A 14,969-nucleotide genomic window follows, 5' to 3' on the forward strand; every position below is an offset into this window, starting at 1 on the left:
AGGTACAAACAAAGGCACAGGGGGTACAAAAAAAAGGCATAGTGGCAGTGGCGTTCCTACCATGGGGCGGCAGGGGGCTCCCCGCTCTGGGTGTCGGGTGCCCCAGGGGGTGTCACCAAGGCCTCCCACAGAGGCCTGTGCAGGAGGGGGAAGCAACACAGAATGGAGGGGTGGTGGGGAAAGCGGTGGGGAGGGGGGACGGACCCCCACCTCCCTCACCTGGGTCCCCTCTTTCTGGCGCTTCCCCCCTCCTAATTAGCAGCAGCTTTAGATATGAGGGCAGGAGCGGGCGGAGAGGACTTACTCACCTGCTTCCTGCATTCCAGGCGATGGCGCACAGCGTCATCGTCACGTGACGCTGCTCTCCGCCTTCTCCACCGCCCACTGTGCTTCCTGATTAGCGGAAGCGCAGTGAGTGACAGAGAAGTCGGAGACCAGCATCACGTGACAGATGACGCTGTGCGCCATCGCCTGGAACGCAGGAAGCAGGTGAGTAAGTCCTCTCCGCCCGCTCCTGCCCGCATATCTAAAGCTGCTGCTAATTAGGAGGGGGGAAGTGCCAGAAGCTTCCCCCATACTGGGGGCAACTATACTACTGGGGAAACTATACTGGGGAGTGGGGGCAACTATACTAGCTATTCTGGGGGCAACTATACTAGCTATAATGGGGGCAACTATACTAGCTATAATGGGGGCAACTATACCAGCTATACTGGGGGCAACTAAACTAGCTATACTGGGGGCAACTAAACTAGCTATACTGGGGGCAACTAAACTAGCTATACTGGGGGCAAGTAAAGTAGCTATACTGGGGGCAACTAAACTAGCTATTCTGGGGGCAACTATACTAGCTATTCTGGGGGCAGCTATACTAGCTATTCTGGGGGCAGCTATACTAGCTATTCTGGGGGCAACTATACTAGCTATACTGGGGGCAACTATACTAGCTATTCTGGGGGTAACTATACTAGCTATACTGGGGGCAACTATACCAGCTATACTGGGGGCAACTATACTGGGGGCAACTAAACTAGCTAGCTATACTGGGGGCAACTATACTAGCTATACTGGGGGCAACTATACTAGCTATACTGGGGGCAACTATACTAGCTATACTGGGGGCAACTAAACTAGCTAGCTATACTGGGGGCAACTATACTAGCTATACTGGGGGCAACTATACTAACTTCATTGGGGGTAACTAGTTTCACTGGGGGCAACTGTACTAGCTATACTGGGGGCAACTATACTAGCTATACTGGGGGCAACTATACTAGCTATACTGGGGGCAACTATACTAGCTATACTGGGGGCAACTAAACTAGCTAGCTATACTGGGGGCAACTATACTAGCTATACTGGGGGCAACTATACTAACTTCATTGGGGGTAACTAGTTTCACTGGGGGCAACTGTACTAGCTATACTGGGGGCAACTATACTAGCTATACTGGGGCAACTATACTAGCTAATACTTTAAATTAGTTAGCTCCGCCCTCATCTGGTCATGACCACGCCCATTTTTCGCTGCGGCGCGCTAAGCACGCCGCAGGTTGTGGCCACGCCTATTTTTTACGGGGGTGTGTCTTTTAATACCCAGTACCAGGTGCCAAATGCCCTAGGTACGCCACTGCATAGTGGGTACAAACAGAAGTACAGAGGCACAGGGGGGTGCAGGAGGTACAAACAGAGACACGGGGTACAAAAAGAGGCATAGGGGTTACACACTGAGGTACAGAGGCACAAGGGGTACACACTGAGGTACAGGGGGTACAAACTTTGGTGAGGATTACAAAAAGAGGCACAGGGGTGTACAAACGGAGGCACAGGGGGTACAAATAGAGGCACAGGGAGTACAAAAAGAGGCACAGGGAGGGGTACAAACAGAAGCACAGGGGTACAAATAGAGGCACAGAGGGGTACAAGCAGAGGCACTGGGGGTACAGACAGAGGCACAGGGGTACAAACTGAGGCACAGAGGGATACAAGCAGAGGCATTGGGAGTACAGACAGAGGCACAGGGTGTAAAACCAAAGGCACAGAGTAGGTACAGATGCACAGGGGTACAGAGACAGAGAGGGGTTACAGAGCACGGGGGGGGGGGGGGGGGGGGGGGGGTACAAGCAGAGGCACACAGAGGAGGTACAAACAGAGGGAGCAGTGAAAAATGGCGCCAAGCTCAGTTTATATAAAAATGGTGCCACTGGAATTCCATTATAAAACGATATTTAGCGTTTTAACGTTAAGAACTGTAAAAAAATGGCGCCGAATTCCAAAACGTTAATTATCATTTTAAGATGCCCATAAAACAGTTAATAATCGTTTTGAATGGATTTATTTCCGTTATTTATCGTTTTAGCTTTTAAACGTTATTTTATAAAACGTTAATTAACGTTTTAGGTGTTATTTTTCCATTACTACATACATGCATACATATACATACATACATACATACAGGCATACATACATACATACATACATACAGGCATACATACAAGCATACATACATGAATACAGGCATACATACAAGCATACATACATGAATACATACATACAAGCATACATACATACATACATACATATATACATGCATACATACATACATAAATACATGCATACATACATACATATATACATGCATACATACATACATACATACATGCATACATGTATGTATTCATGTATGTATGCATGCATGCATGCATGCATGTATGTATGCATGCATGCATGCATGTATGTATGTACGTATGCTTGTATGTATGTATAAGTATATATGCATGCATGTATGCATGTATGTATGTACGTATGCTTGTATGTATGTATATGTATACATGCATGCATGTATGTATGTACGTATGCTTGTATGTATGTACAGTATGTATGCATGTATGTAGTATTGGAAAAATAAAGTATAACAACTAAAACGTTAAATAGTGTTTTATAAAATAACGTTTAAGAGCTAAAAGATAAATAACGTTTTATAATATCGTACGCTAAATATTGCAAGGTAAAATGGCGCCATTATTTAGCCGGCGCAATTTTTCATTGTATGCCAAACAGAGGTGGGGACATAGAAGAATGAACCTACAGTCCCTATCTTGTTCGTTAACCGGGGACTATCTGTACATTAAATAAACCAGAAACATCTCAATAGTGAAGTGAATAAAGCTAGATGAACTTTTGACCTTTATAAAAAAACCTTTAAGGGCCCTTTTCCACCAACGCGTTTGCGTTGGCTATATCGTAAAGTCGCAAACCGCTAGCGATTTTACAATCGCTACGGTTTGCTTTTTAACATAGGAATCGCGGTAGGTCATTTCCACAACCGCGATTCGTTTTTTACAGGAACGCGAACGCGCGGCGGAGCGATATTTGCCGCGATTTTGCTATGCAGTGCATAGTATAGCAAAATCGCGGCCGCAAACGTCGGGAAATCGCCGGCTTTGCGATTCAGCCGGCTTTGCTAGTGGAAAAGGGCCCTAATATCTCAATAACGATAACAGATAGAACAGTGATTTTTGCAGCACAAATGAGCACAAACCCAGCACTAACCAACGACACCACTTTCGTGTCTGTACGCTGTTGTAGGGGGGCTGCTTGAACTTTTGAACTATATAAAAAACCTTTAATATCTCAAAAACGATAACAGATAGAACGGTGATTTTTGCAGCACAAATGAGCACAAACCCAGCACTAACCAACGACCCCACTTTTGTGTCCGTGCGCCTTTGTAGTGGGGCTGGGTGATGTCATCGTTTGGAAAAAGATCATTGCTATTATCTTTAAAACAAAAGCAGCACAAATGTTTATTTTTGCGGCACAAACGGGCACAAACGTAGCACTAACCAAACATGCTAGAACTTTTATTTGTGCTGATTGTAGGGGGGCCAACTTCACATAGCCTGTTCCAGGTGTGTGATTCAGACAGACAGTACTGATGCATGGAAGATCAGTAGGACTGCCAAGGCAACTGGTATTGTTTAAAAGGAAATAAATATGGCAACCTCCATATCCCTCTCACTTCATATGTTCTTTAAAGATGTTATAATCGACAATTGGGAAAGCACAAGATGCATTTGAATGATTTTGACATAGGCTAGCACACTGGGTGAGAGTGGTTTGTTCCGATTTGCAGTGGTGGAGCAAACACCGGTGCAACCTGTGCTGCTACATGAGGGCCCTAGATTTTGGGCGTTGGATGTAGTGGAATATCGGTACCTACAAACCTATCCCTACTTACTGCTATTTTAAACCACTAATTTGATCCAGTGATAAATCCCACCACTATTCCCGCTAAGCACCGTGTGGTTATTACACAGCTAGCACCTGTGATTGTGATATTAACCCATTAGCAGCCTCAATAAAATGATCTTGTTTGAGATAAGTGCACTGCTTTTGACCTCAGTTAGCAGAACTCGTTGTGCTGTAAATTATTGGAATGCTTTGATCTCTCTCTGCAAGCAGAAAATATAGAAACAGAAAACAGAAATCCTCTGTTGTTGTCTCACTCTGCCCCCTAGTGACAAGTGGCCATAAATACACATTACAGCAGTTCTAATTATTAGCAAGGAAATGTAACAAAGAAGAAATAAAAAATGTGCCAAATAAATTGGCCTGAAGCACTTGCAAGCCTCTAAATAAATTGGGTGCTAAAGGGTTATTATTATTGTTTATGGGATGCCAAAATGACCAGGTGCAAGCAGGAAAGGATTAAGATGGAATGGGGCCCTACCCTAGGCAAGATAGCAGTTTTTGCCCACTAATGATGATCACCTGGCTTTTTTTTAAAATAAGATTTGGTAGAGACTAGCATCCACCTGGCCCCTAAACTCTCTCCAGGCCTAGGTAACGGCCGAGGTTTGCCTTGTGGATGATCCGGCTCTGGGTGCGAGTGGGCACCATAATTACCTGTCCCGCCCATGATGTCCTGGGCCCCTGCAGCTGCATAACAATTGCTATAAGAGATGGAATGAATCCCCCCATCCCCCATTTTCTTGAATCTGAATCCTAACATTTTCTAACCTCATGAATCAACACAAGAGTGGCACCACAGGGGCTGATGGGTAAAAGGTCAATCAGCACTACTGTGCAAAGCTGTCCATTAATGATCTACTTTCACCATCCAATCGACCTTACGATTCAATAACTGTGATCGGAAGGGAACAATCGGAAAGCATCAAGCCCATAAGTGGAATAAAAATTACAACCAAGCTGATCATTTCAGGATTGAAGGGCTCCAGGAGAAGGTTAGTTTTAGCTGTGGCTCAGGGCCAGTACTGGTTACTAAACAACCCCCCACCCTCCTCCTTGCCCCTAACCCCCCCCCCTTCCACCCCCCTCCCCGCGCACACACACACACACATACACCTTCCTTGGCTCCTTTGCTAACATAACAAAAAAAAATACTACGGTTTTAAGATAGACTTTAATAATCTAAATGGTCATTTTAGCTGATCGGCCATGGAAAAAGATTATATTAAAACCATGGCAGTTAATTGGACTAATGCCTTTAATTTGATTGATTTGATTTATTAATTTCTCCTTTGCTAGACAGGCATGACAGACCCCTTGAGCTAACTGCTGTACTCTACACACAGGGCTGTCTCTTGGCACAGGCTGTACAGGCAAAGGCTTGGAGCACCCCCTAAAGTACAGAGTGCAATACGGCACCCTCTATATTATCAAAATGGTCTGCAATGCACAGTAGAGTATATTCCAACTTCCCCAAGTTGGAATGTATTACAGTTTCCCAGCGCTCACTGTAGTGCACTCTGTGGTTGATGATACAGTAGTTCTAATAGCAGGGTACATCCCGCCTGTCCTCCCCCCTCTCCATAGGTTGTGTGCATGTGGGGGAGGGGAGGGTAAAGGTACTCATACATCACTTGATTTTTTACATCAATATCCAACCAGGGACGGATCTAGACCAAGTTGCGCCTGGGGCAAGGTCAGGTTTTGGCGCCTAAAGGTCAAGTTTTGGCGCCTAAAGGTCAGGTTTTGGCGCCTAAAGGTCAGGTTTTGGCGCCTAAAAGTCAGGTTTTGGCGCCTAAACTGCCATTCCCCACCCAAATTTCGCCACCTTTTTAAGAATTCAACAAACTGCGCCTGGGGCAAGAGACCCGCCTGCCCCCCCCCCCCGCTGATCCGTCCCTGTATCCAACCATAAAGATTGAATCTGGCAGACTCAATATCAGAAGAAGGACACAGCACTCAAAAGGCTGTAAGCAGCAAGCAGGCTGTATTAGAGCTTAGTGGACACACACTACGTTTTGAGCGGTGCCCTTCCTCAATCAAATAAGGATCGAATATGGCAGAGATCGATGCCGCAAAAAGGCCGTCCAATGGGTTGTTTTGACCAATTTTTTACTCAATCGATTAAAACTATCGATCTGGCATGCTGGACAAGGGCTCGGTCGGGAGCTACATTTGGTATTCCGACAAGTGATGGACAGTCGACAGTCGAGCAGTAGATAGGTGAGCTGCTGCCACATGGGCCTGGGGGGAGGGGCATGACACACATTACATGGGGGGGAGGGGTGGTAGGCCGAGGCGGCGGCACTATGGTTTCACACTGAAATCTCCTGGAAATCGGTATGCAGTGTGTGGGCAGGTAATAGATCCCTCTCTGGTAAGATTTTAATCGGAGAGGGATCTATGAGATGGTTGGTCTGGTGGCCATTGACTAATGTATGGTCTCAGACAAGCATTAAGATGAAAAGGCGGCCCTAGGGTGGCCATACACTGATCGATTTGCAGCAGATTCGACCATCAGATAGATTTCTGTCAGATGCCTGTCAAGTCGAAACTGACAAGAATCTTTTGTGTATGTGTGCCACACACTAGAAACAGATGTCCAATAGATTTCAGAATGAAATCTATTGGAAATCTTTTGGAAATCGATCTAAATGCATTATTGGACCATTAGATCCAATGCAACTCTATGGGCCATCGATCAGTTGCTAGCAGCAGATCGACCTAGATTTTCCATCCAGTCAGATCAAATTGTTAGAAATCGTCCGCAAAGTGAGCGATCGGCTGATGCGGTAGAATCGATCGATGGCTGAAATCGACCAGTGTATTCAACCGCTGATGATCACCTGGCTTTTTTTTTTGTAAGATTTGGTAGGGATCAGCATCCACCAGGCCCCCTATACTTCTCCATAGGCAACCGCCTAGGTTTGCCTTGTGGATGATCCACCTCTGTATGGACCCCTTAAAGAGACTCTGTAACAAAATGTTCATCCTTAGTTCTTCTATCCTATAAGTTCCTTTGCCTGTTCTAATGTGGTCTGTGTTACTGCAGCCTTTCCTAGTTGCACAGTGGCTGTATTATCTCTGTTGTATAATCTAATCTTCTCTCCTCTGCCGGCTCTGTCGGGCTCATGCAGTCAGATTGGAATGTGCAGGGCTGCTTGTGATTGGATAGAAGCGATACACACCCTCTCCAAGCCCCCTGCAGGCTCTGTATGACTCTCACACTCTGCTTATGTGAGCCTATCACAAGCTGGTTAGTTTGTTTGTAAACACTGCCTAAAACTGGCAATTACAAGCCAGGATTGCAGCAGGGAGTGGCAGAAACAGCACAGAGGGGCACAGGAGAAAATAAGGAATAGAATGGTATGCTTTTTATTGTAAGAATTTTAGAGTACAGATTCTCTTTAACACATGCTGGCCCACGTGCAATTCACTTTTTCTCCTGAGTTTTCTCCTAGGAGATATTTTCACACCTTATTCATAAATTGACTTTTAAGCCACCAGCAAGCAAGAAAATACTCAGAATAATTTTGGCAGCACTTCCCTACTTTTTAGTACTTTTTCAATTGCAGAGGGCTGAAAAGTTAATATAAACAGAGAATGATAAATTATCTCCTAGGAGAAAACCTTGGAGAAAAAGGAAATTGAATATGAACAGCTGCTTTTCCTGAGGAACCAAGTGGGTCAGAAATAGGACCAGTTTACACAAAGCCCAAAGGGTAACACCAGGCCCGGATTTACCTCACAGGAGCCTATAGGCACAATTGTCCTGGCACCTTAGATTTCTCTCTCCATGAACCTACAAACTCCAAGTGTGCTGCCTGCCCCAGTTGTCACTTCTCCCTTACTTCCCTTGCCTGTCATAGGTAGCTACAGGTGTCCCTTAGTATTCGGTAGCTAGAGGAACCCTCAGTATTAAATAGCTAGAGGTTCCCCTGACTGAAGGGAGACCTCATCAGTGGAATGCCGAAAGCAGGTTGAGTAACCTCTCAATTACACTCTCCTCCTCATCAGGATTCTGCATAGTGAAAAAGGGAGGGAGGTGCTCTGGGAGGGGAGTGAGCCGCCTTTCTATCATCAGGCGCCTGTAGGCACATGCCTACAGAGCCTTATAGTAAATCTGGCCCTGGGTAACACACTCAAGATGGGGTATATTGGACCACATCCTACAACCAGTCAGCGTCTGACCTTCACTCAGTGCTGCGGCTATGCTGGTGCCTTACAATGATGCCAAGATCAATAATGCAAATCTAGACCCTTTTGAAGTCCCTTTACTTAACAAAGCTATATCTAGTTACACTTTAAACCGATCATGTTCGCGTGCATATCAAAAAGCCCTCAAATAGCCCGTAGATTGCCTTTAATGGGACGCCTTCCATGCAAATTCTCTCAGAGTAGAAATTAAGGCACGGTTTCAGGCCTACGACGTTATATTTTACCGTATATAAAGCCATTTATATCTATTACCCCAGGCGTCTCGTGTCATCCCGAGAGCCTCGTAAGAATATGGAAGCGACATACTCCGCGTGATGCTTCTCGCTATTCCTTTTTTTACTATTTTTAGTTCATTATTTTTAGTGTTATCTATTTCTTACCTCGGAGATCCCATCAGGAGGAGAGATTATGTAGAGCGATGCCGCCTGTAACTGGGCTATATCCCATGCTAATCAGAAACGTGAGCTCGAAAACCTCAGCGATGTCTCCGGGTTACACGGCGAATATCACAGCTTGAATGTCTGTACGGCCCCATTTATCAGCATCAGCGCCGTGGAATGAGCTCCGTCACCTTACAGTCTAATGTTATATAAACAAAGTCGGCGCTCATTATAGGGGAATAAAATGCTCAGACTGCTGCCTCAAATCTGTGTCACACATACAGCCACAGAAATGCTAAGAAGACAAAGCAAAACTGAAGCAAAAAAAAAAAGTCTGATACTCACCTACAGACAGGGTCGGACTGGGACACTGGGGGCCCACCAAAGAAATTTTAACCTGGGGCCCACACATCCCAGGATTGCGGTGAAAAAAGGGCGTGACCATGCACCAGAAGGTGGGCGTGGTCATGATGTATTATGGACAGGGCCAAATGTATATGATCTTAGCAGCATTGTAATTCAGAGACACTGCTGCCCAGCACAACTTTGCATAGAGTCCCCTCCTTCAATATAAAGTAATGTCCTACTTTGCAGAGGTTGCGACCGCATCGGGGCCCTTGGGCCAAAGGGGCCCCAAAGGGCCCTCCCTCAACTACAGTATTACCTCTCTATTGGTCCTTTGCTCATAATAATCACTTCTATAGATACTTTGAACAGTGGTAATCATTAAACTGTTTCCCATCCCCTTCTTGCACCTCTGACACTGTAGTTGCCATTGGCAGGTATTGGTGCGTCGTATCAATTGTTATGTATAGAGTGCTTGGGGGGCTCCATTGTAAAACTTGCATCGGGGATCACAGCTCTTTAGCTACACCACTGCTCTCAGCATGAGTGATTACAGCACTGAGAAGAGAATTTTTGTGCTGCAGGCAGCAATTGGAGCTCTGTCAGACAAGGAGGGGGGGGGGGGCACCAGAGACCAGGAGGGGGGGCCCACCGAGGGAAAAAACTGTACTACTGTGGCCCAGTCCGACCCTGCCTACAGAGAGGGAAGGCTCTGGATCCTTTACAGCCTTCTCGCTCCTCTCATTCCAGCATTGTCACCCCATTGCATGTATTCAACCAACTGGTCGCATACACTTCTGGGGATCCTTGAAAGCCTTCGAAAGCACTTGCAACTCTGAGTGTTTATGTAGAAGGGCCACTCAATCTGTGTGGGAGCGCTCTTGCATGTGCAGTATGAAGCCATCATCTTCAGAACACAAATGCTTTTGATGCCTTGCAAGCATCAAATTTGAACCGGGTACAGCACTGTACTGCAGGGACTGTGAGAGGAATGGAAAGGTCTATAGCAGGGGTGGCAAACTCAAATACAAAGTGGGCCAAAATTGTACACTGGGACCAAATCGCAGGCCAACCTCAATGTCTACTTGCCACATTCCTCCCTAATGGCCCCCTCTAACCCCTATACAGTTCCCTTGTGTCTAGTGGTCTACCCGCCAATATACAGTTCCCTGGTGTCTCAAGGCCCCCACCCTCCCCTATACAGTTCCTTAGTGTTTAGTGCTTTCTCCCTACCTCCCCCATATGGCTTCCCTGGTGTTCAAAGCCTCACCTCCAATATAGCTTCCCTAGTGGTCTAGAGTGGGCCAAACATAATGCAAAGTGGGAAAACCATTTGAGGGCTAAATGTAATGGCTCTGAGGACCAGATTTGGCCCGCGGGCCAGAGTTTGACATATATGGTCTATAAGATCCAGAGCCTTTCCCTGCGAATGACTTTAAAAAAAATTATTTCACTACAGATTTGCTTTAACCATCCTGGCGGTATGGACGAGCTCAGCTCAGCTCGTCCATCACCGCCGGAGGCTGCCGCTCAGGCCCTGCTGGGCCGATTTGCACCAAATAAAGAGCAGCACACGCAGCCGCCACTTTGCCAGCCGCGTGTGCTGCCCGATCGCTGCCGCTCTGCGGTGATCCGCCGCGAGCAGCGGCGAAAGAGGGTCCCCCCAGCCGCCTGAGCCCAGCGTAGCTATGGCGACGGTGTAAGCAAAACAAGGAAGGCCGCTCATTGCGGCCTTCCTTGTTTATTCTGGGCGCCGGAGGCGATCGGAAGAACGCCTCCGGAGCGCCCTCTAGTGGGCTTTCATGCAGTTTGGCTTTCAGTTGGCTGCATGAAATAGTTTTTTTTTAATTTAAAAAAAACCCTCCCGCAGCCTCCCTGGCGATCTTATCAGAACGCCAGGGTGGTTAAAGGAGCACTGAAGTAATGTGATTAGATAAACACATGTATGTATATAGTCCCAGCGCCACTTACAGCTAGGCTGGTTTTTTTCTCACCGTAAGGGCTAAGAATAGGGATGAGCGATAACACCTCTAACAGTCTCGCAAAAACATCCTCAAACTAGTGCTTCCTCGAATTTTCACCTAAATGGTTCCTCAAATATTGTTTAGGTCAATGGCACCAACTTTTGCCGTTAAAACGGATTTGAGATGAAAAACTTGTCTATACAGTATATCTTATCTAAAGTTTAGATAGTTTACACAGCAAATCTAGCTGCAAACAGCTTCAACAGTTTATGATTATTTATTCCTGTGATACAATGAGAGCGGCCATGTTCAGTTTGTCACTTTACACACAGGCAAGCTGATCTGTATCTCCAGCCCTCAGCCTGTGAAAACTTCACTCCCCTCTCCTCCTCTCTTCTGCCTCTGAAATCTCTGGCTAGTTACCCCCTTCTCCTCCGACCCAGACTGAGCTCACATAAGCCCTTGCTACTAAGGCTTAGAATGCCAAGGCTCTCTGGAGAATCTGTGGATGGGGCTAGTTTAGTTTATAGGGAATTAGGAGTATTAAAACAAAACATAAAAAGTATTTGGCTTGAGGAATGCCCTACAAACTATATGAAAGGAACACAATTATGCAATAAATAAAGTTTATCTTGGATGCACTGTAATAGCAAAACCCCCATACATGCTAGATTCAATATTTTTTGTAGGTATGTTGAGGAGAACAGCGGGAACATGGGGGGATGGAGGGGGGGGGATTTTTTTCAATAAGACCTTTTTGAGAAAATCTATATTAAAGTTATGATAGGATTTTTTTTTTTAAATACAGTATCTGTAGTGAAAATTGACATGTAACCCCAGAAACAGCAGTGGATTTCCTGCCGGGGTTCCCTGAGAATTCCAATTCCCATAAAGATGCTTTGCCTAGGTTTGCTGTAACGAAGTTAATAGAGAGGAAACTGTCAGGACCATGACATCACACTGTGGGAGGGGTTTCAGGACAATATCAGCCACACAGACCTCCCTGATGATCTATTCGAGAAAAGGAAAAGATTTCTCATGGGAAAGATGGTATCAGTTACTGATTGGGATGAAGTTCAACCCTGCATTAAACTTCCTCTGAAGAACAATTAAATAAAACCTGAAGCGTAACAAACATGGAGGCAGCTTTTACCACGAAATAGACGTGTCAGATGACCAACAATGTAGAGCCGTAGATTTATCAGCTGATCAAACTGACTGCCAGGGCTGGATTTCTGGAAAGGCCACAAAGGCCGGGCCTTGGACGGCTGCTGCCCAAGGGGGCACTTGGACATGAAAGAGGGTTTCTACATGTGAAAAAGGGGGCTGAAAATGGGAAGCAACACATTAAAAAAGGGAAAGTGGTCCCTAAGATACACAATGATGATACACATGGAAGAGGGGGCTGCACAGAGAATGAGAGGAGTTGCTGTATATGAAAGGGAAGCCACCAGGGCTGTGGAGTCGAGGAGAATTTTAGCGTACCTGGAGTCGGTGGTTACATAAACTGAGCAGTCGGAGTTGGAGTCGGATGATATTTGTACCCTCTCCATAGCTCTGCATGGGCTGTGGAGTCGGAGCAATCTTGGGTACCAGAAGTTGGAGGTTTCATAAACCGAACAGTTGGAGGATTTTTGTACCCTTTCCATAGCTCTGCATGGGCTGTGGAGTCGGAATCAAGGAGTTGGAGTCGGCGGTTTCATAAACTGAGGAGTCGGATGATTTTTGTACCGGCTCCACAGCCCTGGAAGCCACAACATACTTGGTCTAGAGCAGGGTAGGGAACCTGTGGCTCGGGAGCCATATGTGGCTCTTTTGAAGGCTACATCTGGCTCACAGACACATCAGTTGGGGTTGATTCACTAAGCTACACAGCTCAAGCAGCGCAGCTTAGTGTGGCAGCGCAAGTAACATTTTAAAAGTTACACACTACTGCTGTAGCATGCACCACTAACTTACTTACGCTCCCCCCAGCTGCTCCAATTATCCCACCCTGGACCCTGTCAGCTCCAGTGTCTTTGTAGGACGAGATCCCTGCACTTTGATTGGCCCAATAGGCTGCCTGTCACTTGACAGGCAGCTTGTTGGGCCAAAGTGTGGGGATCTCGTCCTACAAAGTGAATCAACCCCCAAGTCAGCTAGCTAATTGTACAAGCTGTTAGTCGGTATTTCTCCTGCCTGGCTCTCTGGGAAATTGCTGATGTTGCTGAAACCCAAAAGAAGCTGAAGACATGTCTGACACTTCCGCTTTCTGGCAGATCAACTGTATACACATCACCATGGCAACAGGGACGTGAGCCCTCTGCTACGCATGCGCACTGTGCCAGTTTGAAACATATTGTGTGGCTCTCAGGGAACCATATTTTAAAATATGTACCGTTTATGGCTCTCTCAGCCAAAAAGGTTTCTTGTCTACAGGCACAAAGTATAAATCCGGCCTTGCCGACTGTATACATCTCCATAAGTTAAGATACACACCAACAACCCCTCTGTTCACAGATGTGATTCTCTCCTCTGCTCAGCCAGTGGACCTTCTGCAAGATGCTCCTCAATTATTCCAGGAATAACATCACACCATTAGATTAATTTACCCTTCTTTTTAAATCACGTCCGGCACTTGTTTTTCGCTGTTTAGCGTGCCATTACGGCGGTACTCTCATCACATCTAAAAGTTATTGCCTCGGAGCCAGACAAAATTAAATCTGCTCATTTTATGGAGTGTTTTGATAACCCGCTCCCCGCCGCTCTCAAAGTGTTTGATTTAAAAACTCCAAGATGGAGGGAAGAGATCGCCCTCCGCTAATGAACACGGCTCTCGTTATTATGAAAATGTATCGGCGATGCGGAAACACCAACATTAGCAAGATAACTTTTTTACGTCTTTATTTCTATCGAGTAAAGTGCCTTGTAAAAACGAACGCTAGTAAAGAGGTGTCCTGCGTATATATAGGGCCTCGTACACCCGGATGCGCAGGTAGCGCTGCGATTTATGCCGCCGTATAATTTTCACTCACCTCCCTGTAATGAGCCTATTAGATCTCTTTAATACCGGAAAATTAGTTGGGTAAAAAACTCATAAATAAGAGTTCTTTGCACCTCTTAAAAAGTAATTTCACTTAATGAAAAAAGAACTGCAATGTACGCAGTAGAAAAAGCTAACAAAGTTATTCAACTTGATGTCTCTTGTGTTAGAACAGGTGTTAAAAGGCAGTGCCGGATATACATCTCAAAAGCCGATAGGCCATTCTGGTGCCCTAAACTCCAGAACAGTTATTTTTGGCAACATGGCAACAACAACTTATTGGTGATCCCATAGACCACAATGTGAATTGCAGCTGGGCGGCGGTGGGACGGCAGTATTTGGGGCAGGGACCTCAGTAAGCGGCTCAGATACGGAGAGTCTTCGGTAAGAATTTGGTTAGCAGTGGAAGTGCTCGTTGAGGGATCGGCAAGTGGCACTAGGGTAGTTTACTTTGGCAAGCACAAAGAGTGATAGAGCGAACGTTTAGACATACCAGTATAAAGGTAAGTGTTAGGTGAAGCAGGAGAAAAGTTAGTGTTAGGTGTATTAGTAGAAAGGTTAATGTATGGCATATCAGTAGGAAGGTTGGCCTTAGGTGTGGGGGTAGGAAGGTTAGTGTTGTATCAGTAGGAGGTGTAGTGTTGGTAGGAAGGTTAGTGTTAGCCCTACCAGTAGGAAAGTTGGTGTTAGGAGTAGGGGCAAGAAGGTCAATGTTAGCCGTGTCAGTAGGAAGGTTTATGTTTGGTGAATTGGTAGAAAGGTTAGTGTTAAGGGTATCAGTACGATGGTT

At 45.9% G+C, this 14,969-nt stretch overlaps 1 protein-coding gene across 7 annotated transcripts in view; it reads right to left on the reverse strand.

Annotated features, from left to right (window-relative positions):
* The window catches only part of ALK (ALK receptor tyrosine kinase), a 942,963-nt gene that overhangs the window by 633,121 nt on the left and 294,873 nt on the right, over positions 1 to 14,969 (reverse strand). The window lies entirely within an intron of this gene.

The sequence above is a fragment of the Hyperolius riggenbachi genome, chromosome 4 (assembly GCF_040937935.1).
Source record: "Hyperolius riggenbachi isolate aHypRig1 chromosome 4, aHypRig1.pri, whole genome shotgun sequence".
NCBI lineage: Eukaryota > Metazoa > Chordata > Amphibia > Anura > Hyperoliidae > Hyperolius > Hyperolius riggenbachi.